The following is a 25,590-nucleotide window of genomic DNA, read 5'->3' as shown; positions in this document are numbered from 1 at the left end:
CGGTGCGGAGGTCTTTTTGCACACTCTGCGTGGCCTTTTGTAGTTTTTTGTGCTGACCGCAAAGTTACCTTTCCTATCCTCAGTCTGTTTAGTAAGTCGGGCCTCCCTTTGCTGAAACCTGTTTCATTTCTGTGTTTGTGACTTTCATCTTAACTCACAGTCAATATATGTGGGGGGCTGCCTTTTCCTTTGGGGAATTTCTCTGAGGCAAGGTAGGCTTTATTTTCTATCTTTAGGGCTAGTTAGCTCTTAGGTTGTGAAGAGGCGTCTAGGTCGTGTTAGGTACGCTCCACGGCTATTTCTAGTTGTGTGATAGGATTAGGGGTTGCGGTCAGCAGAGCTCCCACTTCCCAGAGCTTGTCCTGTGTTAGTTTAACCATCAGGTCGTTCCGGGTGCTCCTAACCACCACGTCCAAAACAGTACAGCTGGCCCAAAGTATTAATGCATCTCAATAGAGGGATAAGAGAAGTTCTGAGACCATTTTTTTTTCTCTGCAGTGTTTTTTGTCTTTCTTTTCCCCTAAACCTCTGGGTGGTTCAGGACACAGGTGTAGATATGGACATTCAAGGTCTGTCCTCTTGTGTGGATCATCTCACTGCAAGGGTACAAAACATTCAAGATTTTGTGGTTCAGAATCCGATGTTAGAGCCTAGGATTCCAATTCCTGATTTGTTTTCTGGGGATAGATCTAAGTTCCTGAATTTCAAAAATAATTGTAAACTGTTTCTAGCTTTGAAACCCCGCTCCTCTGGTGACCCCGTTCAACAAGTAAAAATCATTATTTCCTTGTTGCGTGGTGACCTGTTGTGAATTCTGTTGTCGGGCTCCCTCCTGTGGTCATGAATGGTACTTCGGCTGGTTCTGTCCATGGACTTCCTCTGGTGGGTGTTTCTGAGTTTCCTTTCACAGGTGATGAGGTTAATTCGTTAGCTGCTGCTCTATTTAACTCCACTTAGATCTTTGCTCCATGCCACCTGTCAATGTTCCAGTATTGGTCTAGTTCACTCCTGGATCGTTCTTGTGACCTGTCTTCCCATCAGAAGCTAAGTTCCAGCTTGTATTTCTTTGGTTTGCTATTTTTCTGTCCAGCTTGCTATTTAATTTGTTGTCTTGCTTGCTGGAAGCTCTGGGACGCAGAGGGAGCACCTCCGCACCGTGAGTCGGTGTGGAGGGTCTTTTTGCGCCCTCTGCGTGGTCTTTTTGTAGGTTTTTGTGCTGACCGCAAAGTAACCTTTCCTATCCTCAGTCTGTTCAGTAAGTCGGGCCTCACTTTGCTTAATCTATTTCATCTCTGTGTTTGTATTTTCATCTTTACTCACAGTCATTATATGTGGGGGGCTGCCTTTTCCTTTGGGGAATTTCTCTGAGGCAAGGTAGGCTTTATTTTTCTATCTTCAGGGCTAGCTAGTTTCTTAGGCTGTGCCGAGTTGCATAGGGAGCGTTAGGAGCAATCCACGGCTATTTCTAGTGTGGTTGATAGGTTTAGGGATTGCGGTCAGCAGAGTTCCCACGTCCCAGAGCTCGTCCTTTATTATCAGTAACTATCAGGTCATTCCGTGTGCTCTTAACCACCAGGTCCATTATTGTCCTGACCACCAGGTCATAACAGTACAGGTGGCCCAAAGTACTAATGCATCTCAATAGAGGGATAAAAGAAGTTCTGAGACCATTTTTTTTTCTTTGCAGTGTGTTTTGTCTCAATTTTCCCCTTTACCTCTGGGTGGTTCAGGACACTGGTGTAAACATGGACATTCAAGGTCTGTCCTCTTGGATGGATAATCTCACTACAAGGATACAAAACATTCAAGATTTTGTGGTTCAGAATCCAATGTCAGAGCCTAGGATTCCTATTCCTGATTTGTTTTTTGGTGATAGATCTAAGTTCTTGAATTTCAAAAATCATTGTAAATTGTTTCTTGCCTTGAAACCTCGCTCCTCAGGTGACCCTGTTCAACAAGTAAAGATCATTATTTCTTTGTTACGTGGTGACCCTCAAGACTGGGCATTTTCCCTTGCGCCAGGAGATCCAGCATTGCGTGATGTTGATGCGTTTTTCCTGGCGCTTGGATTGCTTTATGACGAACCTAATTCAGTGGATCAGGCAGAGAAAATCTTGCCTACTCTGTGTCAGGGTCAGGATGAAGGGGAGATATATTGTCAGAAGTTTAGAAAGTGGTCTGTGCTCACTCAGTGGAATGAATGTGCCCTGGCAGCAATCTTCAGAAAGGGTCTCTCTGAAGCCCTTAAGGATGTCATGGTGGGGTTTCCCATGCCTGCTGGTCTGAATGAGTCTATGTCCTTGGCCATTCAGATCGATCGACGCTTGCGTGAGCGTAAAGCTGTGCACCATTTGGCGGTACTATCTGAGCATGGGCCTGAGCCTATGCAATGTGATAGGACTTTGACCAGAGCTGAACGGCAAGAACACAGACGTCGGAATGGGCTGCTTTTACTGTGGTGATTCCACTCATGCTATCTCCGACTGTCATAAGCGCACTAAGCGGTTCGCTAGGTCTGCCACCATTGGTACGGTACAGTCTAAATTTCTATTGTCTGTTACTCTGATTTGCTCTCTGTCATCCTATTCTGTTATGGCATTTGTGGATTCAGGCGCTGCCCTGAATTTGATGGACTTGGAGTATGCTAGGCGCTGTGGTTTTTTCTTGGAGCCCTTGCAGTATCCTATTCCATTGAGAGGAATTGATGCTACGCCTTTGGCCAAGAATAAGCCTCAGTATTGGACCCAATTGACCATGTGCATGGCTCCTGCACATCAGGAGGATATCCGCTTTCTGGTGTTGCATAATCTGCATGATGTGGTCGTTTTGGGGTTGCCATGGCTACAGGTTCATAATCCAGTATTGGACTGGAAATCTATGTCTGTGTCCAGCTGGGGTTGTCAGGGGGTAAATGGCGATGTTCCATTTTTGTCTATTTCGTCTTCCACTCCTTCTGAAGTTCCAGAGTTTTTGTCGGATTATCGGGATGTATTTGATGAGCCCAAAGCCAGTGCCCTACCTCCTCATAGGGATTGCGATTGTGCAATTAATTTGATTCCTGGTAGTAAGTTTCCTAAGGGCCGATTGTTCAATTTATCTGTGCCAGAACATGCCGCTATGCGGAGTTATATAAAGGAATCCTTGGAGAAAGGCCATATTCGCCCGTCGTCATCACCGTTAGGAGCAGGGTTCTTTTTTGTGGCCAAGAAGGATGGTTCTTTGAGACCTTGTATTGATTACCGCCTTCTTAATAAAATTACAGTCAAATTTCAGTATCCTTTGCCGTTGCTGTCTGATTTGTTTGCTCGGATTAAGAAGGCTAGTTGGTTCACCAAGATAGATCTTTGAGGGGCGTATAATCTTGTGCGTATTAAACAAGGTGATGAATGGAAAACAGCATTTAATACGCCCGAGGGCCATTTTGAGTACCTGGTTATGCCATTTGGGCTTTCCAATGCTCCATCAGTATTTCAGTCCTTTATGCATGACATCTTCCGAGAGTACCTGGATAAATTCCTGATTGTGTATTTGGATGATATTTTGGTCTTTTCGGATGATTGGGAGTCTCATGTGAAGCAGGTCAGGATGGTGTTCCAGGTCCTTCGTGCGAATTCCTTGTTTGTGAAGGGGTCAAAGTGTCTCTTTGGAGTTCAGAAGGTTTCATTTTTGGGTTCATTTTTTCCCCTTCTACTATCGAGATGGACCCTGTTAAAGTCCAGGCCATTTACGATTGGACTCAGCCGACATCTGTGAAGAGCCTGCAAAAGTTCCTGGGCTTTGCTAATTTTTATCGGCGCTTCATCGCTAATTTTTCTACTGTTGCTAAACCGTTGACTGATTTGACCAAGAAGGGTGCTGATGTGGTCAATTGGTCTTCTGCGGCTGTAGAGGCTTTTCAGGAGTTGAAGCGTCGTTTTTCTTCTGCCCCTGTGTTGTGCCAGCCAGATGTTTCGCTTCAGTTTCAGGTTGAGGTTGATGCTTCTGAGATTGGAGCAGGGGCTGTTTTGTCGCAAAGAAGTTCTGATGGCTCGGTGATGAAGCCATGTGCTTTCTTTTCTAGAAAGTTTTCGCCTGCGGAGCGTAACTATGATGTTGGTAATCGTGAATTGTTGGTCATGAAGTGGGCATTCGAGGAGTGGCGTCATTGGCTGGAAGGAGCCAAGCATCGCGTGGTGGTCTTGACAGATCACAAGAATTTGACTTATCTTGAGTCTGCCAAAAGGTTGAATCCGAGACAGGCTCGATGGTCGTTATCTTTCTCCCGTTTTGATTTTGTGGTTTCGTACCTTCCGGGCTCTAAGAATGTGAAGGCTAATGCCCTGTCAAGGAGTTTTGTGCCTGACTCTCCGGGTGTTCCTGAGCCGGCGGGTATTCTCAAAGAGGGGGTAATTTTGTCTGCCATCTCCCCTGATTTGCAGTGGGTGCTGCAAAAATTTCAGGCTGATAGACCTGACCGTTGCCCAACGGAGAAACTGTTTGTCCCTGATAGATGGACTAGTAGAGTTATCTCTGAGATTCATTGTTCAGTGTTGGCTGGGCATCCTGGAATCTTTGGTACCAGAGATTTGGTGGCTAGATCCTTCTGGTGGCCTTCTTTGTCGCGGGATGTGTGTTCTTTTGTGCAGTCCTGTGGGACTTGTGCTCGGGCTAAGCCCTGCTGTTCTCGTGCCAGTGGGTTGCTTTTGCCCTTGCCGGTCCCGAAGAGGCCCTGGACGCATATTTCTATGGATTTTATTTCGGATCTCCCCATCTCTCAAAAGATGTCGGTCATTTGGGTGGTTTGTGATTGCTTTTCTAAGATGGTCCATTTGGTACCTTTGTCTAAATTGCCTTCCTCCTCTGATTTGGTGCCATTGTTTTTCCAGCATGTGGTTCGTTTGCATGGCATTCCGGAGAACATCGTCTCGGACAGAGGTTCCCAGTTTGTTTCGAGGTTTTGGCGGTCCTTTTGTGCTAAGATGGGCATTGATTTGTCTTTTTTTTTGGCTTTCCATCCTCAGACAAATGGCCAAACCGAACGAACTAATCAGACTTTGGAGACCTATCTGAGATGCTTTGTTTCTGCTGATCAGGATGATTGGGTGTCCTTCTTGCCTTTGGCTGAGTTCGCCCTTAATAATCGGGCCAGCTCGGCTACTTTGGTTTCGCCTTTTTTCTGTAATTCTGGTTTCCATCCTCGTTTCTCTTCAGGGCAGGTTGAGCCTTCGGACTGTCCTGGTGTGGATACGGTGGTGGACAGGTTGCAGCAGATTTGGACTCATGTGGTGGACAATTTGACATTGTCCCAGGAGAAGGCTCAACGTTTCGCTAACCGCCGGCGCTGTGTTGGTCCCTGACTTCGTGTTGGGGATTTGGTTTGGTTGTCATCTCGTCATGTTCCTATGAAGGTTTCCTCTCCTAAGTTTAAGCCTCGTTTCATTGGTCCGTATAAGATTTCTGAGGTTCTCAATCCTGTGTCATTTCATTTGGCCCTTCCAGCTTCTTTTGCCATCCATAATGTGTTCCATAGGTCGTTATTGCAGAGATACGTGGCGCCTGTGGTTCCCTCCGTTGATCCTCCTGCCCCGGTGTTGGTGGAGGGGGAGTTGGAGTATGTAGTGGAGAAGATTTTGGATTCTCGTGTTTCGAGACGGAAACTCCAGTACCTGGTCAAGTGGAAGGGTTATGGTCAGGAAGATAATTCCTGGGTTTTTGCCTCTGATGTTCATGCTGCCGATCTAGTTCGTGCCTTTCATTTGGCTCGTCCTTATCGGCCTGGGGGCTCTGGTGAGGGTTCGGTGACCCCTTCTCAAGGGGGGGTACTGTTGTGAATTCTGTTATCGAACTCCCTCCTGTGGTCATGAATGGTACTTCGGCGGGTTCTGTCCATGGACTCCCTCTGGTGGCTGTGAGTGGAGCGGCTGATTCTGAGGTTCCTTCCACAGTTGACGTAGTTTATGCTTTGGCTGGCTGCGCTATTTAACTCCACTCAGATCGTTACTCCATGCCAGCTGTCAATGTACTTGTACTGGTTCAGTTCGCTCTTGGATCTTTCTGGTGACCTGTCTACTCCAGCAGAAGCTAAGTCCCTGCTAGTTAATTATTTGTTCATTGTTTCCTTTTCCAGCTTGCTATAATGATTTTTCCTTGCTAGCTGGAAGCTCTGGGATGCAGAGTGGCACCTCCGCACCGTGAGTCGGTGCGGAGGTCTTTTTGCACACTCTGCGTGGCCTTTTGTAGTTTTTTGTGCTGACCGCAAAGTTACCTTTCCTATCCTCAGTCTGTTTAGTAAGTCGGGCCTCCCTTTGCTGAAACCTGTTTCATTTCTGTGTTTGTGACTTTCATCTTAACTCACAGTCAATATATGTGGGGGGCTGCCTTTTCCTTTGGGGAATTTCTGTGAGGCAAGGTAGGCTTTATTTTCTATCTTTAGGGCTAGTTAGCTCTTAGGCTGTGAAGAGGCGTCTAGGTCGTGTTAGGTACGCTCCACGGCTATTTCTAGTTGTGTGATAGGATTAGGGGTTGCGGTCAGCAGAGCTCCCACTTTCCAGAGCTTGTCCTGTGTTAGTTTAACCATCAAGTCCATAACACAGGCACTGTGAAGCCTGGAGCTGTGCATGTCAGATCGCTGACATGTGTAAAAGAAGATAAAAAAAAATTCCCCCCCAAATTCCCTCCCCCCCAAAAAAAAAAATATTGTTCCTATAAATACATTTCTTTATCTAAATAAAGAAAAACAATAAAAGTAAACATATTTAGTATAGCCACGTCCGTAACAACCCCACCTATAAAACTGTCCTGCTAGTTAACCCCTTCAGTAAACGCGGTAAAAAAAAAAAAAACGAGGCAAAAAACGCTTTATTATCATACCGCCAAACAAAAAGTGGAATAACACGCGATCAAAAAGATGGATATAAATAACCATGGTACCGCTGAAAACGTCATCTTGTCCCGCAAAAAACGAGCCACCATACAGCATCATCAGCGAAAAAATAAAAAAAGTTATAGTCCTCAGAATAAAGTGATGCCAAAATAATATTTTTTCTATAAAATAGTTTTTATCGTATAAAAGCGCCAAAACATAAAAAATGATATAAATGAGGTATCGCTGTAATCGTACTGACCCGAAGAATAAAACTGCTTTATCAATTTTACCAAACGTGGAACGGTATAAACGCCTCCCCCAAAAGAAATTCATGAATAGCTGGTTTTTGGTAATTCTGCCTCACAAAAATTGGAATAAAAGCGATCAAAAAATGTCACGTGCCCGAAAATGTTACCAATAAAAACTTCAACTCGTCCCGCAAAAAACAAGACCTCACATGACTCTGTGGACCAAAATATGGAAAAATTATAGCTCTCAAAATGTGGTAACGCAAAAAATATTTTTTGCAATAAAAAGCGTCTTTCAGTGTGTGACGGCTACCAATCATAAAAATCCGCTAAAAAACCCGCTATAAAAGTAAATCAAACCCCCTTCATCACCCCCTTAGTTAGGGAAAAATTAAAAATTTTTAAAAAATGTATTTATTTCCATTTTTCCATTAGGGTTAGGGCTAGGGTTAGGGTTGGGGCTAGGGTTGGGGCTAGGGTTAAGGCTACAGTTAGGGTTGGGGCTAAAGTTAGGGTTTGGATTACATGTACGGTTGGAAATAGGGTTGGGATTAGGGGTGTGTCTGGGTTAGGGGTGTGTTTAGGGTTACCGTTGAGATTAGAGTTAGGGGTGTGTTTGGATTAGGGTTTCAGTTATAATTGGGGGGTTTCCACTGTTTAGGCACATCAGGGGCTCTCCAAACGCGACATGGTGTCCGATCTCAATTCCAGCTAATTCTGCGTTGAAAAAGTAAAACAGTGTTTCTTCCCTTCCGAGCTCTCCCGTGTGCCCAAACAGGGGGTTACCCCAACATATGGGGTATCAGCGTACTCAGGACAAATTGGACAACAACTTTTGGGGTCCAATTTCTCCTGTTATCCTTGGGAAAATTCAAAGCTTGGGGCTAAAAAATATTTTTTGTGGGAAAATAAAAGATGTTTTATTTTCACGGCTCTGCGTTATAAACTGTAGTGAAACACTTGGGGGTTCAAAGTTCTCACAACACATCTAGATAAGTTCCTTGGGGGGTCTAGTTTCCAATATGGTGTCACTTATGGGGGGTTTCTACTGTTTAGGTACATTAGGGGCTCTGCAAACGCAATGTGACACCTGCACGCCATTCCATCTAAGTCTGCATTCCAAATGGCGCTCCTTCCCTTCCGAGCCCTCCCATGCGCCCAAACGGTGGTTCCCTCCCACATATGGGGAATCAGCGTACTCAGGACAAATTGGACAACAACTTTTGGGGTCCAATTTCTCCTGTTACCCTCGGGAAAATACAAAACTGGGGGCTAAAAAATAATTGTGGGAAAAAATTGTTGTTTTATTTTTACGGCTCTGCATTATAAACTTCTGTGAAGCCCTTGGTGGGTCAAAGTGCTCACCACACCTCTAGATAAGTTCCTTAGGGGGTCTACTTTCCAAAATCGTGTCACTTGTGGGGGGTTTCAATGTGTAGGCACATCAGTGGCTCTCCAAACGCAACATGGCGTCCCATCTCAATTCCTGTCAATTTTGCATTGAAAAGTCAAACGGCGCTCCTTCCCTTCCAAGCTCTCCCATGCGCCCAAACAGTGGTTTACCCCCACATATAGGGTATCAGCGTACTCAGGACAAATTGTATAACAACTTTCGGGGTCCATTTTCTCCTGTTACCCTTGGTAAAATAAAACAAATTGGAGCTGAAGTAAATTTTTGGTGAAAAAAAGTTAAATGTTCATTTTTATTTAAACATTCCAAAAATTCCTGTGAAACACCTGAAGGGTTAATAAACTTCTTGAAAACCTATGGGTCTGTAAAAAAAAATAATTCAGACTGCATTTTGATGACATCCAAGTGCAGTCTGATTTTCATAGACTGTCAGAGGAGAAAGTGGAGAAACTTTTTTCCTCCACATACATAAAAAAACTGATAACATTCGGATGGAACTCTGATCAAACTAACTGGTTCGTTTTTGTGATATGTAAGAAAACCTGAAGTCTGAATGACGCCTTAGGGTGAGAAGTGTAGCTAATCAAATCGACACAGGCATTGTATTTTACATATTATGCAGGTATAATTCTCTGTAATTTGCTGTCACATTAGAACTGCCTAAATTTATGTATGAAACATTTATATTCATGAAAGGTATAAAATAAATGAACACACTGTTGTGCCCCGGGAGATTGTTGGGAAATTACATGCTGAAGTGTTTCTTCTGTTCTGCCTCAAATTGAATTCCCAGAAACTTTTAAAGTAATTTTTACTATTTAGAAGCACGGGGTCACTAATACTATGTGGAGGCACAGAGGGAGCACTATTACAATATGTAGTCCAAGGGGGGGGGGGGGGGGGGGCACATTCTGCATGCGTAGGCTAGACGGGCCCCACTAGTATGTGGAGATACAATTGAAAAACCATTAAGATGTTCACGTATCCCTCTCCAGTGCCTCTAACAATTTCTTTTTGGATTCACAGGTTGGACACCTTTACGTTTTAAAGGGTACTGGGCAGGGGCTCTATTAGTATGTTGAGGTACAATGGGAGGGGGGGTAATTATGGAAAAGGGTAACTATTACAATATGGTGCACAGGCGCGGTACTATTACCATGTGGAGGCAGGGAGACTATATGTATGCAGATATAGAGAGGGGGCATTATGACAAAGCGGAAGTAAAGAGAAAGCACTATTCACTTATGGAGATACAATGGAGGGACCATTGTGTTGAGGCACAGATCACTATTACAATGTATAGGTACATAGAGAGGTGCTATTGCTAGATTGACACACAAATATGTCGGCACAGATGGGGCACTATTATTATGTAAGTATGCCCGGCTCTGAGCCTCTACATAATACTTTGTGGATGCACTATTTCTATGCAGAGGTGACAATTACTTTGTGGAAGCACATGGGAGGCACTGATATTATCTAAAGACACAAAGGCACTAGCACGATATGTAGGTGCAGAGGGGCAAATTTGTACAGGGGTGGAGAAAAGTTAATCGTAATTGCGGGCCGTAAACAGCCGTGGGCCTGAGGTTCCCCATTCCTGGGGTAAATAAACCAGTCAGGAATCTTGTAGCAGGGAGCTGCATATGTTCCCTTATTCATTATGCCACTCCTGATGATGGTCATGACAGTGGCTAACAAGATGTAATGGACATGTATGGTAACAAAGGTCAGAGTCCACAAACTGATCGCTTTCTCTGGGCTTTTGGCAAACTGCAGTGAGTAAAGCAATAGTTTATTTAGGACTTTGCACTAGGCCAAGCCCTAGTGAGTCAGGATTTTGCCTGTGTAGATAGTGGCCAGTCAGCCTAGGATTTATTTTGTATGCTTTGTATTTTTTTTCTCTCGCTTGTATGAAACCAATAAAAATGGTTGCTGCCAGTTGTACCAAACCTGACTGGTGTGAACGGTGCCTTAGAGTGCCTGAAGCGCCTATCTAGCCCAGGAGACAAAGATCCCGAGAGCTAATTACATAATCCTGTCACAACGCACAAAAGATGCACTATTGTATGAGAAGGCACAGGGGGAGCCACTATTACTGTGTAGAAGCACAGATGGGGTACTAATGAGGCATCAAGGAGGTACCATTTCCGTAAAGGCACAGTGAAAGCAATATTACAGTGTAAAAGTACTGGAGGGGCACTATAACTATGTGAAGGCACAGACTATATTATTACTGTATGAAGTCACAGAGGGAGGAAGTATTTCTGTATGGAGGTAGAGGGAGGGCACTACTACTATGTGGAGGTTGCACATAGGGGACATTATTTCTAACTTAAGGCAAAGAGCTATACTATTATCGTGGAGACATCAAAGGGACAATATTACTTGGTGGAGGCTTAGAGGGGTCATTATTACTATATGGAAGTGCAGACGGGACATTACTACTATGTGGAGACAGTGCAGGAATTAGTATTTGTGCCTCTAAATATTATGCATAAGTGCAGAGGGTCCCATATTACTTTGTGGAGGTGCGCTTTTACTACATGGATGCACAGATGAGACACTATTACTATGTGGAGGAACAATGGGGCATCCATACCATGGCACAGAGGGAGCATAATTTCTGCACTGACAGAGATAAGGCATTCTTAGTATGTGGAGACACAGAGGTGTCACTTACTGTCAGGATGTACAGATGGGGCATTATTTTTATGCGAAGGCAGAGAAAAAGACACTTTAAGGCCCCTTCACATTAAAGGCCCCTTCACATTTAGCGACGCTGCAGCGATACCGACAACGATCCGAATCGCTGCAGCGTCGCTGTTTGGTCGCTGGAGAGCTGTCACACAGACCGCTCTCCAGCGACCAACGATGCCGGTAACCAGGGTAAACATCGGGTAACTAAGCGCAGGGCCGCGCTTAGTAACCCGATGTTTACCCTGGTTACCATGCTAAAAGTAAAAAAAACCAAACACTACATACTTACCTACAGCCGTCTGTCCTCCAGCGCTGCGCTCTGCTTCTCTGCACTCCTCCTGTACTGTCTGGGAGCCGGAAAGCAGAGCGGTGACGTCACCGCTCTGCTTTCCGGCTCACAGCCAGTACAGGAGGAGTGCAGAGCGCAGCGCTGGAGGACAGACAGCTGTAGGTAAGTATGTACTGTTTGGTTTTTTTTACTTTTAGCATGGTAACCAGGGTAAACATCGGGTTACTAAGCGCGGCCCTGCGCTTAGTTACCCGATGTTTACCCTGGTTACCAGTGAAGACATCGCTGGATCGGTGTCACACACGCCGATCCAGCGATGTCTCCAGGGAGTCCAGCGACGAAATAAAGTTCTGAACTTTATTCAGCGACCAACGATCTCCCAGCAGGGGCCTGATCGTTGGTCGCTGTCACACAGAACGATTTCATTAACGATATCGTTGCTACGTCACAAATAGCAACGATATCGTTAACAATATCGTTATGTGTGAAGGTACCTTTACTGTGAGGACATAACAAGATTACTGTGTGGAGGCAAAAAAAGGGACCCAATTCTTTGTGGGACACAAAAGGGGGTTTGATTACTGTGTGGTGGCACCAGGGCCATTACTGTTTAGGACACTAGGCATGATGATAGAACTAAAAGCAAAGTAGAGGTGCTCATTACTTTAAAAGTGATGAGCCAAAAATGTCTGTGGGTTACATTCTGCAGAGATGATTTGTGGATGGAAAAAGTCGTTATGATGGTGTGAGCCAAATGACCAAATGGAAGCTCGGAAGAGAAGATAAAGTGAATGACTACAAACAGACATCACCTGTAACTGGATTTTTCTGTACAGCATACATATATTTTGCCTGCAAAGGGCCTGTGCAGATCTGGTAAATACCCCTGCATGGTGGTAATATTGGTCTGAGTACAGTAGTTTTCAAAATTTTGATATTATTCAGTCATTTTGTAAGGGTAATATGTGGTCATGTGAGATGGAATTTTTTGTCTCTTGTACAGCAATGGTCTTGGTATACTAGATTTTATTCAGTAAAAGTTTGGTGATAATAGAACAATATGCTATACAGTCAATAAATAAAACATTTGTGCCAGTAAATCATTATTTACATTGTATTATCATACACAAAACTAATCTAAGTGGTCAATGATACATATTTTTAAGCGGGTAAGAACAAATATCTTTTAGACTTTAGGAACATCCAAGACGCTGATGTCAGTGTTGGGGCCCAGGCTCAAAAGTTACCCAAAGCTCCTAGGACACCAATTACTGGACGTCCCGGGTATTCTCCTTATAGGGCATCTGTCAGTAAGAGTAACACTCCTAAGCAGAGTTTCTGGGCATGTAGGCCACAGAAAGATCAATAAAATCATACTTTCAGATCTGCAACGAGATGTCTTATTCCCAAGATATTGATGTTTCTCTTCGTATGTAAATGACCTGTTAAGATATATGGGTCGGACACTGCCTCATTTTAAAGGAAAGGGGCATTACCAGTGTGAGAAATGTAATGATTGCCAGTCTCCTCTACTTTCATATAAAATAAGCTCTGTCTTTGGAAAAAGATATCAGATTGTCGATATCAAGATATTATTTTAGTCAACTTTCTGTGATCTACATGCAGAGGCTGAGGAGGGTTGATCCTATTGACAGATTACTTTTAAAACTGCACAGCTTCTAAACCCAATTCAGTCCCAACCTTAACCATTACACTACATTGATTAATTAGCCCATGAAGTTTGTCGTTTTAGCAAGGCTTCTGGGTATGGAGAAAAAAAAAAAAGACACCTAGGATGTATTTTGGAATAAAGCTGAATATTTTTATTTTTTCCAACATTAGGCAAGGACATATTTGTAAATGTAAATAGATCATATTTTGGTACAGTTGTTTTGAATTTTATACAAGAAAGAAAACGGAATTTCCGGTGCAATCATTCTTTAATAGTTGCATAGTAACAATATTGTTTGCCTGAGACACAGGATTTAACACATTTCTACTAAAATTATCTGCATGTGTTCAAAGAATGGAAGGTATAACTGCATAAGAAATATTCATTCTTCGGTGTTCCTTCAATTCTTGTTTGAAGTACCATCCCTCTTAGGCACAACAAGGGGTGTTACAAATGTTTCTTTCATTCACCAGCAATAACATATAAAATGCAAAGCATACATGCAGTAGTAATTGCTCACAAGTATCAAGTCTCTGATCCATCCTTTACTGGGTTACTATGCTGATGTTTGATTCACATACCTTGGTCATTTGGAATAGTAGGCAATACAAGAAACGGATACAGAATCATGAACTGAAAACATTCCCAAAACATAACCCCACAGAAAGTGCAATGTTTAATCATCAAGGATCATCATATTGCCCAGAAGATGTGGCAGCTGTGTGCACTTAACGTCTAATCATTATTAAAAGCAATAGCAAAATAAATTAGATTTATATAATGCATGTAATTTCTTAACGGATCTATTGAAAAAAAAGTCAAGATGTAAAACAAAGCATAAGATTCTGCGATCTGGCCTATTCTTTTTATGTTAACATGTCACAAAGGCAGCAACAACAAAGGGCCGTCCAGCAAGCAGTTAAGCAGGCACCTTCTCCAGAATCGTCCCTTCTCTCTTCAACAACATATACTAAGAAAAGAAAATGAAGCAACAGTTAGTTCAGTTTCTAAAAGCCAGGAAGTTTTAATGTATTTAATTTCATTGAGCTGAAGTGTTTAAATTATTTGTAATGACAAGAAAACAAAATCATATACTATATACAGTCATGGCCAAAAGTATTGATACCCCTGCAATTCTGTCAGATAATACTCAGTTTCTTCCTGAAAATGCAGGGTTGTGAATACTTTTGGCCATGACTGTAATTGTCTAAGGGTCACTTCCGTCTGTCTGTCCTTCTGTCTGTCACGGTTATTCATTCGCTGATTGGTCTCGCCAGCTTACTGTCATGGCTGCCGCGACCAATCAGCGACGGGCACAGTCCGGAAGAAAATGGCCGCTCCTTACTCCCCGCAGTCAGTGCCTGTCGCCCGCATACTCCCCTCCGGTCACCGCTAACCGCTAACACAGGATTAATGCCGGCAGTAATGGACCGCGTTATGCCGCGGGTAACGCATTCTGTTACTGCCGCTATTAACCCTGTGTGTGCCTATGTGGCATCAATAGTATAAAAAGTAATGTTAAAAATAGTAAAAAAACAAAAAACCTGCTATACTCACCCTCTGTTGTCCGGTGAGCCGCTCGCGCCTGCCGCCATCTTCCTTTCCCAGCGATGCATTGCAAAATTACCCAGAAGACCTAGCAGTCTCGCGAGACCACTAAGTCATCTGGGTAATTTCGCAATGCATCCTGGGAACGCAAGATGGCGGCAACCGCGCGCCCATCGGCACAGCGCCGTTGGATCCCAGGAGGATGGAGAGATGGGACACTGAGGAGCAGCGACCAGAATGGTGAGTACTACAAGGGGCCCTCGGATCGTTAGGTGAGCATGTTTATTTTTTATATTTTTTAACCTGTGACATACGTGACTGGGTAATATACTACGTGGCTGGACAATATACTACGTCGCTGTGCAATATACTACGTGGCTCTATGCTGAGTACTACGTGGCTGGGCAATATACTACGTGACTGGGCAATATACTACGTGACTGGGCAATATACTACGTGGCTGGGCAACATACTACGTTGCTGAGCAATATACTATGTGGCTGGGCTATATACTACGTGACTGGGCAATATACTACGTGGCTCTGTGCTGTATACTGTATAGTACGTGTATAGTACGTCGCTGTGCAATATACTACGTGGCTCTGCTGTATACTACGTAACTGGGCAATATACTACGTGACTGGGCAATATACTACGTAACTGGGCAATATACTACATGACTGGGCAATATACTACATGACTGGGCAATAAACTACGTGGCTGGGCAATAAACTACGTGGCTGGGCAATAAACTACGTGACTGGGCAATATACTACGTGACTGGGCAATATAATTACATTACAAGGGCAATATACTACGTGGCTGGGCAATATACTACGTGGCTCGACAATATACTACGTGAGTGGGCAATATACTACGTGAGTGGGCAATATACTACGTCGCTGTGCAATATACTACGTCGCTGGGCAATATACTACGTGTCTAGGCAATATACCACGTGGACATGCATATTCTAGAATACCCGATACGTTCGAATTGGGCCACCATCTTGTAATTCTAATAATTGCCAAAATAAAATGTAAATTTTCTACTAAAAATTATCATTATACAAAATGTATTTCTAAATGTAAATTACTTAAATGTACAGGGCCTTTTATCAAAGCCAACAAAGAATGACAACCACAGTACAGCTTTACAGAAGATTTTAAGAAAAAAAATGCTGAGCGTGTAAGTCATCAGGATTTTTCGCATTTTTTCGCTGTAAAAACGGGAAAAAACACGCTTCGGGTCAGGAAACCCGTGGTCAGCTCGTACATCACTGATTGTTCTCGAGCTGTGATACACAGATGTCTAAGGACAGGTTCACACTTGTGTACCGGGGCTTTGCGGACGGCTGCGTACTTCCTCCCTGAAGCTCCACCCACTTCAGCCGTTTAAGTCCGCCTACTTCTGCATGCATCCTGCATACCAATCTCTAACATTGGGTACGCAGGACATGCGGATGCGTCGTTTTGACGCACCCGCCGACTGCATGGGAATGCAACAAAGGAATTATTGTTGGTAAGAGACAGGTTTGCAAGCTCCTATTTTATTATACACTATGTGCAAAGTTCAGTAAAAAAAATAAATAAAAACGTAATATAAAATATGTTTTATACGTAAAAGTATATATGTTCCTTCAGTCAGACTGATGTTTTACTGTAACCTAACAAAAATAAAACCTAAACAAAACAAATTTGCCAAACAATATATTGTCTCCTAAAGTTAGTACCTATTACAAGCAAAAGAAAAGAAATATGAGATACAGATGACACTACACATTAGTAAACAACGAGTCTAATTCATCAAGAATTCTGGAGTGGAAATGCTACAAAATGTTTTTCCAACTCTAATTTGCGTATAAAATTTTGCAAGCTATGACATTTTGACGCGAGTCCTGACCAGTTCTACTATCTTTTAGAAAATTGGGCGCAGCTCAGGTGTATCTAGGTATTGCAAGGCACACCCAATAAATTCATGATCGTAAATTCCACAAAATGGCACAACTGCTGTTTAACCTGACCAGTAATACAACTTAAAAACAGACCTGCGATATAAGAAAACAGCATCCATCAGTGGGTGATAATCCTGGAGTTAAGGTACCGTCACACATAACGATATCGTTGCTTTTTGTGACGTACCAACGATATCGTTAACTAAATCGTTATGCGTGACAGCGACCAACGATCAGGCCCCTGCTGGGAGATCGTTGGTCGCTGGGGAAAGTCCAGGACTTTATTTCGTCGCTGGATCACCCGGTGACATCGCTGAATCACCGCTCTGCTTTCCGGCCAGCGCGCTTACACAGTGCAGGGAAGCTGAGGCCGGGGGACGCAACAGGAATGTAAGTATGTAGTGTTTTTTTTTTACTTTTACAATGGTAACCAGGGTAAACATCAGGTTACTAAGAGCGGCTCTGCGCTTAGTAACCCGATGTTTACCCTGGTTACCCGGGGACTTCGGGATCGTTGGTCGCTGGAGAGCTGTCTGTGTGACAGCTCTCCAGCGACCAAACAGCGACGCTGCAGCGATCGGCATAGTTGTCTAGATCACTGCAGCGTCGCTTAATGTGACGGTACCTTTACTGTATCAGCTGTACACTATAGCTGACAACTCACTGCATCAGCCAAAACCAGGGTTGGCACCGACCATGGCCGTTTAATCCCTTAAAGGGAACCTGTCAGCAGGATTGTGCTCAGTAACCTACAGACAGTGTGAGGTCAGCGCTGTTATACTGATTAAAATGATACCTTGGTTGATGAAATCTGTGTTGTGGTTGTTGCTTAAAGGGAACCTGTCACCTGAATTTGGCGGGACTGGTTTTGGGTCATATGGGCGGAGTTTTCGGGTGTTTGATTCACCCTTTCCTTACCCGCTGGCTGCATGCTGGCTGCAATATTGGATTGAAGTTCATTCTCTGTCCTCCATAGTACACGCCTGCGCAATGCAATCTTGCCATGTGCAGGCATGTACTACGGAGGACAGAGAATGAACTTCAATCCAATATTGCAGCCAGCATGCAGCCAGCAGGTAAGGAAAGGGTGAATAAAACACCCAAAAACTCCGCCCATATGACCCAAAACCAGTCCCGCCAAATTCAGGTGACAGGTTCCCTTTAATCTTCATTTTCAGCTTTGAGTTAATGATATACTGGTGTTCCGGGGCGGCCTGTGGGGGTCTTCATGTGGTGCTCTGATTAGTTATTCACACTGAAGCCTGCTGACAGGTCACTGATCACTAAGTGTCCTGCCCCCTATTTTACAAAATTAATATTATATATACACATATTGAAAAATAAAAAAACCCTTCTGCAGGCCGGCTCCAGTCGTGGCACCTGCGCTGTAGCATAATCGCCTATGTACTGTGTATAATTGCCAATAGCTGCTATTGCGCAGCCGCCAGCCTGCTAGAGAAGAAAAAAAATCCTTCTCCAAGATGGCACCACCATCATATGCCATGAGTAGGAATACCTAATCAGAGCACCACATGAAGACCCTCAAAAACAAAGACAAGTGTTTTTGGTTTTACTGTGCTTTTTTGTGTTTTCAAGTCTCTTGGTGGTGTGAAGATGTCTCTACGGGCTTGTTCACTGTGCGCGCAGCTCATGTGTTCTGGTTTCACATAATTGTTTTCTTGCGTCCGCAAGACTGGGGAGGCCTCCACCCCTCTTTTTTTGAGCTGTGCGCATAGGAGCCGTTCTGTCCAGCGTGTCCACATGGACATTCCTTTTCTGAATCCTGCTCATACAGGTATTGTACATATGACCAGGTTTTAAATACATCAGATAGGGATTACATACATAAGCTAGGACTGCTCTTATATGGGTATACCTTGACATTTGGTAGAGCAGCTTAATATACATTTTTTGCAAAAAACGTATCAACCAAATACCCTGTTTTTTCCATCTTTTTACCAGCACTTGCTGTCCACTGTGATTTTTTTTGCAACAGAGTGTTTTTGGTTTTACTGTGCTTTTTTGAGTTTTTAATTCCTGAAAAGCACCTGAAAGGTTAATAAACTACCTGAAAGAAATTTTGAATACTTTGAGAGGTGCTGTTTTTAAAATGGTATCACTTTTGGTGGAATCCAATACATTGAACACCCAAAGTAATTTCAAAAACTGAATTGGTCCCTAAAAAAATAAGTTTGGCAAATTTTGGGTCTAATGAAGCATTTTTTGGAGGATTATCAGGGTAGCTATAGACATAAATGAGTTTTTGTCACAATCTTCACCGCTTTGAAGATCCAGTGGAAAAGCCAAACTTCACCTGCCAGAAATGCAAGCTTGTATCCCTGTTGGAGGGACAAAACCACATTCAAGAAGTTTATTAACCCTTCAGGTGCTTCACAGCAGCAGATTGCAACATGGAAGGAAATAATTAACATTTAACTTTTTAGTCACAAAAATGATCTTTTAGCAACAATTTTTTATTTTCCCAAGGGTAAAAGGAGAAACTGGACCCCAAACGTTATTGCACAATTTGTCCTGAGTACGCCGATACCTTATATGTGGAGGGGAACCACTGTTTGGGCGCACGACAGGGCTCGGAAGGGAAGGAGTGCCATTTGACTATTTCAATGAAAAATTGGCTCCAAACTTTAGCGGACACCATGTCGCGTTTGGAGAGCCCCTGTGTGCCTAAACATTGGAGCTCCCCCACAAGTGACCGCATTTTGGAAACTAGACCCCCCCAAGGAGCTTATCTAGATGCATAGTGAGCACTTTGAACCCCCAGGTGCTTGACAAATTGATCCGTAAAAATGAAAGTACTTTTTTGCACAAAAAAATTCTTTTAGCCTCAATTTGTTCATTTCCACATGGGTAACAGGATAAAATGAATCCTAAAATTTATTGGGCAATTTCTTTTGAGTACACCGATACCTCACATGTGGGGGTAAACCACTGTTTGGGCACACGGCAGTGCTTAGAAGGAGCGCCATTTGACTTTTTGAATGAAAAATTAGCTCCAATCGTTAGCGGACACCATGTCGCATTTGGAGAGCCCCTGTGTGCCTAAACATTGGAGCTCCCCCACAAGTGACCCCAATTTTTTATTTTCACAAGAGTAACAGGAGAAATTGGACCCCAAAAGTTATTATCCAGTTTGTCCTGAGTACGCTGATACCCCATACAGTGGGGCAAAAAAGTATTTAGTCAGTCAGCAATAGTGCAAGTTCCACCACTTAAAAAGATGAGAGGCGTCTGTAATTTACATCATAGGTAGACCTCAACTATGGGAGACAAACTGAGAAAAAAAAATCCAGAAAATCACATTGTCTGTTTTTTTATCATTTTTTTTGCATATTATGGTGGAAAATAAGTATTTGGTCAGAAACAAACAATCAAGATTTCTGGCTCTCACAGACCTGTAACTTCTTCTTTAAGAGTCTCCTCTTTCCTCCACTCATTACCTGTAGTAATGGCACCTGTTTAAACTTGTTATCAGTATAAAAAGACACCTGTGCACACTCTCAAACAGTCTGACTCCAAACTCCACTATGGTGAAGACCAAAGAGCTGTCAAAGGACACCAGAAACAAAATTGTAGCCCTGCACCAGGCTGGGAAGACTGAATCTGCAATAGCCAACCAGCTTGGAGTGAAGAAATCAATAGTGGGAGCAACAATTAGAAAATGGAAGACATACAAGACCACTGATAATCTCCCTCGATCTGGGGCTCCACGCAAAATCCCACTCCGTGGGGTCAGAATGATCACAAGAACGGTGAGCAAAAATCCCAGAACCACGCGGGGGGACCTAGTGAATGAACTGCAGAGAGCTGGGACCAATGTAACAAGGCCTACCATAAGTAACACACTACGCCACCATGGACTCAGATCCTGCAGTGCCAGACGTGTCCCACTGCTTAAGTCAGTACATGTCCGGGCCCGTCTGAAGTTTGCTAGAGAGCATTTGGATGATCCAGAGGAGTTTTGGGAGAATGTCCTATGGTCTGATGAAACCAAACTGGAACTGTTTGGTAGAAACACAACTTGTCGTGTTTGGAGGAAAAAGAATACTGAGTTGCATCCATCAAACACCATACCTACTGTAAAGCATGGTGGTGGAAACATCATGCTTTGGGGCTGTTTCTCTGCAAAGGGGCCAGGACGACTGATCCGGGTACATGAAAGAATGAATGGGGCCATGTATCGTGAGATTTTGAGTGCAAACCTCCTTCCATCAGCAAGGGCATTGAAGATGAAACGTGGCTGGGTCTTTCAACATGACAATGATCCAAAGCACACCGCCAGGGCAACGAAGGATTGGTTTCGTAAGAAGCATTTCAAGGTCCTGGAGTGGCCTAGCCAGTCTCCAGATCTCAACCCTATAGAAAACCTTTGGAGGGAGTTGAAAGTCCGTGTTGCCAAGCGAAAAGCCAAAAACATCACTGCTCTAGAGGAGATCTGCATGGAGGAATGGGCCAACATACCAACAACAGTGTGTGGCAACCTTGTGAAGACTTACAGAAAACGTTTGACCTCTGTCATTGCCAACAAAGGATATATTACAAAGTATTGAGATGAAATTTTGTTTCTGACCAAATACTTATTTTCCACCATAATTTGCAAATAAAATGTTAAAAAAACAGACAATGTGATTTTCTGGATTTTTTTTTCTCAGTTTGTCTCCCATTGTTGAGGTCTACCTATAATGTAAATTACAGACGCCTCTCATATTTTTAAGTGGTGGAACTTGCACTATTGCTGACTGACTAAATACTTTTTTGCCCCACTGTATGTGGGGGGGAACCACTGTTTGGGCACACGTTGGGGCTCAGAAGGGAAGTAGTAACATTTTGGAATGCAGACTTTGATGGAATGGTCTGCGGGCATCATGTTACATTTGCAGAGCCCCTGATGTGCCTGAATAGTAGAATCCCCCCACAAGTGACACCATTTTGGAAACTAGACCCCCCAAGGAACTTATCTAGATATGTGGTGAGCACTTTGAACCCCTAGGTGCTTCACAGTTTACAACGCAGAGCCATGAAAATAAAAAATCATTTTTCTTTCCTCAAAAATTATGTTTTAGCAAGCAATTTTTTATTTTCACAAGGGTAACAGGAGAAATTGGACCCCAATATTTGTTGCCCAGTTTGTCCTGAGTACGCCGATACCTCATATGTGGGGGTAAACCACTGTTTGGGCACACGTCGGGGCTCGGAAGGGTAGTAGTGACGTTTTGAAATGCAGTCTTTGATGGAATGGTCTGCGGGCGTCACGTTGCATTTGCAGAGCCCCTGATGTGCCTAAACAGTAGAAACCCCCCACAAGTGACCCCATTTTGGAAACTAGAGCCCCCCAAGGAGCTTATCTAGATGTGTGGTAAGCACTTTGAAAGTCCAAGTGGTTCACAGAAACTTATAACGCAGAGCCATGAAAATAAAAAAATCTTTTTTTTTCTTTCCACAAAAATTATTTTTAGCCCTTAATTTTTTATCTTCCCAAGGGTAACAGGAGAAACTGGACCCCAAAAGTTGTTGTCTAATTTGTCCCGAGTATGCTGAAGCCCCATATGTGGGGGTACACCACTGTTTGGGCACACGGCAGAGCTCACAAGGGAGGGAGCACCATTTGACTTATTGAATGCAAATTTGGCTGGAATCAATAGTGGAGCCATGTTGCGTTTGAAGACCCCCTGATGTATCTAAACAGTGAAAACCCCCAATTCTAAGTAAAACACCCCTAACCCTAATCCCAACCCTAACCATAACCCTAATCCCGAACCTAACCCTATCCCAAACCTAAACCCAAACCTAACCCTAATGCCAACCCTAATCCCAAACCTAACTCTAATCCCAACTCTAACCCTAATTTTAGCCCCAACCCTAACCCTAACTTTAGCCCAACTCTAACCCTAATGGGAAAATGGAGATAAATACATTTTTTAAATTTTATTACTTTTCCCTAACTAAGAGGGTGATAACGGGGGGAAAGGGGGGGGAGGGGTTATTTACTATTTTTTTTATTTTGATCACTGTGATAGGGTTTATCACAGTGACCAAAATGAACCAATAGGAAAAATCTTCCTATTGTTTCCAGGTGCCGGCAGATCTCGGAGGGCGCACTGCGCATGCTCCCACCATTTTCTTCCCTGATGAAGATGGCGGTGCCCTTGGGGGGAAGCAAGAGGGCCAAGGTGAACTGGGAGGGACTGGGGGTGGATCGGGGACCCCATTTCTCTCTCCTCTGATGTACGATCACACAATTAAATGGCACATCGGACTTTTTTTCCTTTGCAGTTGCCGCTAAATGGTTAATAGCGGCGATCGCAAAACGGGTCGGTAAAAACCAACTCAAATCATGTTCTCTGCGGTCTCGGCTACCCCTGGAAGCCAAGACCCGGAGAAAATCCAACTCTGGGGGCGCTATACACTTTTTCCACAAAGCCGTTAATTAACGGCGCTGTGGTTTAAGTACCATTAGCCACCGTCATTAAAAGACGTATCGGCGGTCGTTAAGGGGTTAACAAAGGGGGATTTGCCAAAAACAGATATAAACAAATAAGAATAAAAGAAAGTTACTATTATTATTGCAGTTACAGAAAAATGTAGTCCAACTAGGAAGGAGTTTTTACAATGAGATGGTCTATAGTGATTTGTATGTAGAGTATATACATTTGCGTTAATCTATAATTCATTTGCTGATATACATTATTTCACATTACTATATGGTTATTCTACACTCAAGCTTTAATTAGCATCTTAATATATACTTACCTTGTAATGTCTTCACATACTGTTCCATCCAGATGTGTCCGGATCCCAGAATTCCAAGCAGCGTAAGTTCACTGACCGCCATATTGGGACAAACAAAAGGGATGGGTGTCTCAATATAGAAACTGCTGGTGGTATCAGCCTCTTGCTCGATACCACCAGCGGAACACCGTCGCACCACACACACACTGTATATGCCGTACGCACCACACACACACACTGTATATGCCATACACACCACACACACACTCTGTATGTGCCGTACGCACCACAGATAGACAGACACACACACACACACACACACACACACTGTATACACCTACACAGGTCAAAGAAGAAAGGACATGAGAGGAGAAGACAGCAGATGGGGAAGAGAGAAAGCGCACAGGGGTGAGAGAGACAGAGCACAGAGGGGAGACAGCTCAAACAAGGTAGCACATGAGGGGAGAACACAGCACAGGAAGGAGACAGCAGACAGGGGGGATAGCACATGGGGTAGACAGGTCAAAAAAGAGAGCACAGACAGGAGAAGTCAGCACAAGGGGAAAGAGAGAGGGGATAGGTGGATGAGCACATGGGGAGGGGAAGATTCTCCACGCTGCAAAGCCTGCCCCCATCGTGACATTACCGCCCTCTCGATGCGATAACATTGGGCCTCCATCTGGTACTTAATATATCTCAAAAAGCTTCTATCATTTTGGTTAAGTTTTTGTAGCAGACATGTAAACACCCTTTCATATTTACTTTCACATTAACAAAAAATGGTTTTAAAGGCAATGTTTATTTAAGATTATTGAATGCACAGCATTTTAATGGCATTATTTATAGTACAAAGTAAAGAATAGAACATAATACACAGCATATTCTATTGCAAACACAATCTAGACAGCAGTACTATTTCCTAGTCATTTAAATGTAATCAGAACTCGGAAATGTAATATGGGTCCTTTTTCTTTGGCTGTTTGAATAACCATCAAATGCACCAAGTGTTCTAAAATATATTAACTGTATGTTTGTGCTATCCATGAAATCCCACAGTCACTACGGTATATGTTAAAAATAATTTTTCCATTATTTGAGTACTTTGTACGCTAGATCATATCAGTGTATTATTTCAGCACCTGTAGTAATCAACTGCACATTTTTGTGTCTTTGTCTACCATATCTTGTGGGCCTGTAGCAGTTGCACATTTATTCTCAAGATGACATTATTAGAAATATTGTCTTTTTTACCTTACTAAAATAAGCAAACCCATTCCACTGATCTGGGTATGTATTACCATGTTATTTATTTTTAACCCCTTCATGACACGCACTGTATATGTGACACTGCGGGAAGTACATATATGGCGCTGATATCTTCAGTCACCGCACTGCACCAGGCTGAAAAAGTCTCACGGTGCAGCGCTGAGCTCAGGGAGATCATCGCAGTTCACCATGAGGGTCCTGGCTAGGAACGCAACCTCAGTGACCTGCGATAACCTCACTACTAGTCACTGAGGCTGCGCTCATAGCAGCTCTTTCTCCAGTGATTTTCAGCCTCAACCGTCGCATCTTGGCACTGTCCAGGTTGAAAACTATTTACACCAGACATGGATTACGGCGGGAGGCTGAACGTCAGACAGGTGTGGGATATGGTTGTGTTTTTTTTTTTAACGGGAGACCACGGCTTCAATAGCATGGGCATTAGGGGAGTATAACGGCGTTTGTTAATTTTAAATAAAAAAGTGTGTGCTTTTTGTTCAAATAAAGGATTTTATATTGGTCATTTGTTTATAGACGCCTCTCCATTACTAACCCGTAGGTTTGATGTCACCTGACAATACAAACGTGACATCAGCCCAAAAATATGAACCCCACTTGCCACCGCAAATCAGCAAGTGGGAAGAGCTGGGCAAAGCACCAGAATTGGTGAATCTAATAGATCTGCCTTTCTGGGGCAGCTGCAGGCTGCTATTTTTAGGCTGGGGAGGGAAGGGGGAGGCTAATATCCATGGCCCTTTACCAGCCTGAGAATACCAGCCCACAGCTGTCTGCTTTAGCTTGGCTGGTTGCCAGAAATAGAGAGAGACCCCACGCCATTTTTTTTTAAAATTAACCAATTTAAAAACAGCGTGGGGACATCTGTATTCTTGATAACCAGCCTTGCTATCGCTGAC

This window comes from Ranitomeya imitator, chromosome 4 (assembly GCF_032444005.1).
Source record: "Ranitomeya imitator isolate aRanImi1 chromosome 4, aRanImi1.pri, whole genome shotgun sequence".
Taxonomy (NCBI): domain Eukaryota; kingdom Metazoa; phylum Chordata; class Amphibia; order Anura; family Dendrobatidae; genus Ranitomeya; species Ranitomeya imitator.
Note: the sequence above shows the minus strand (reverse complement) of the source record.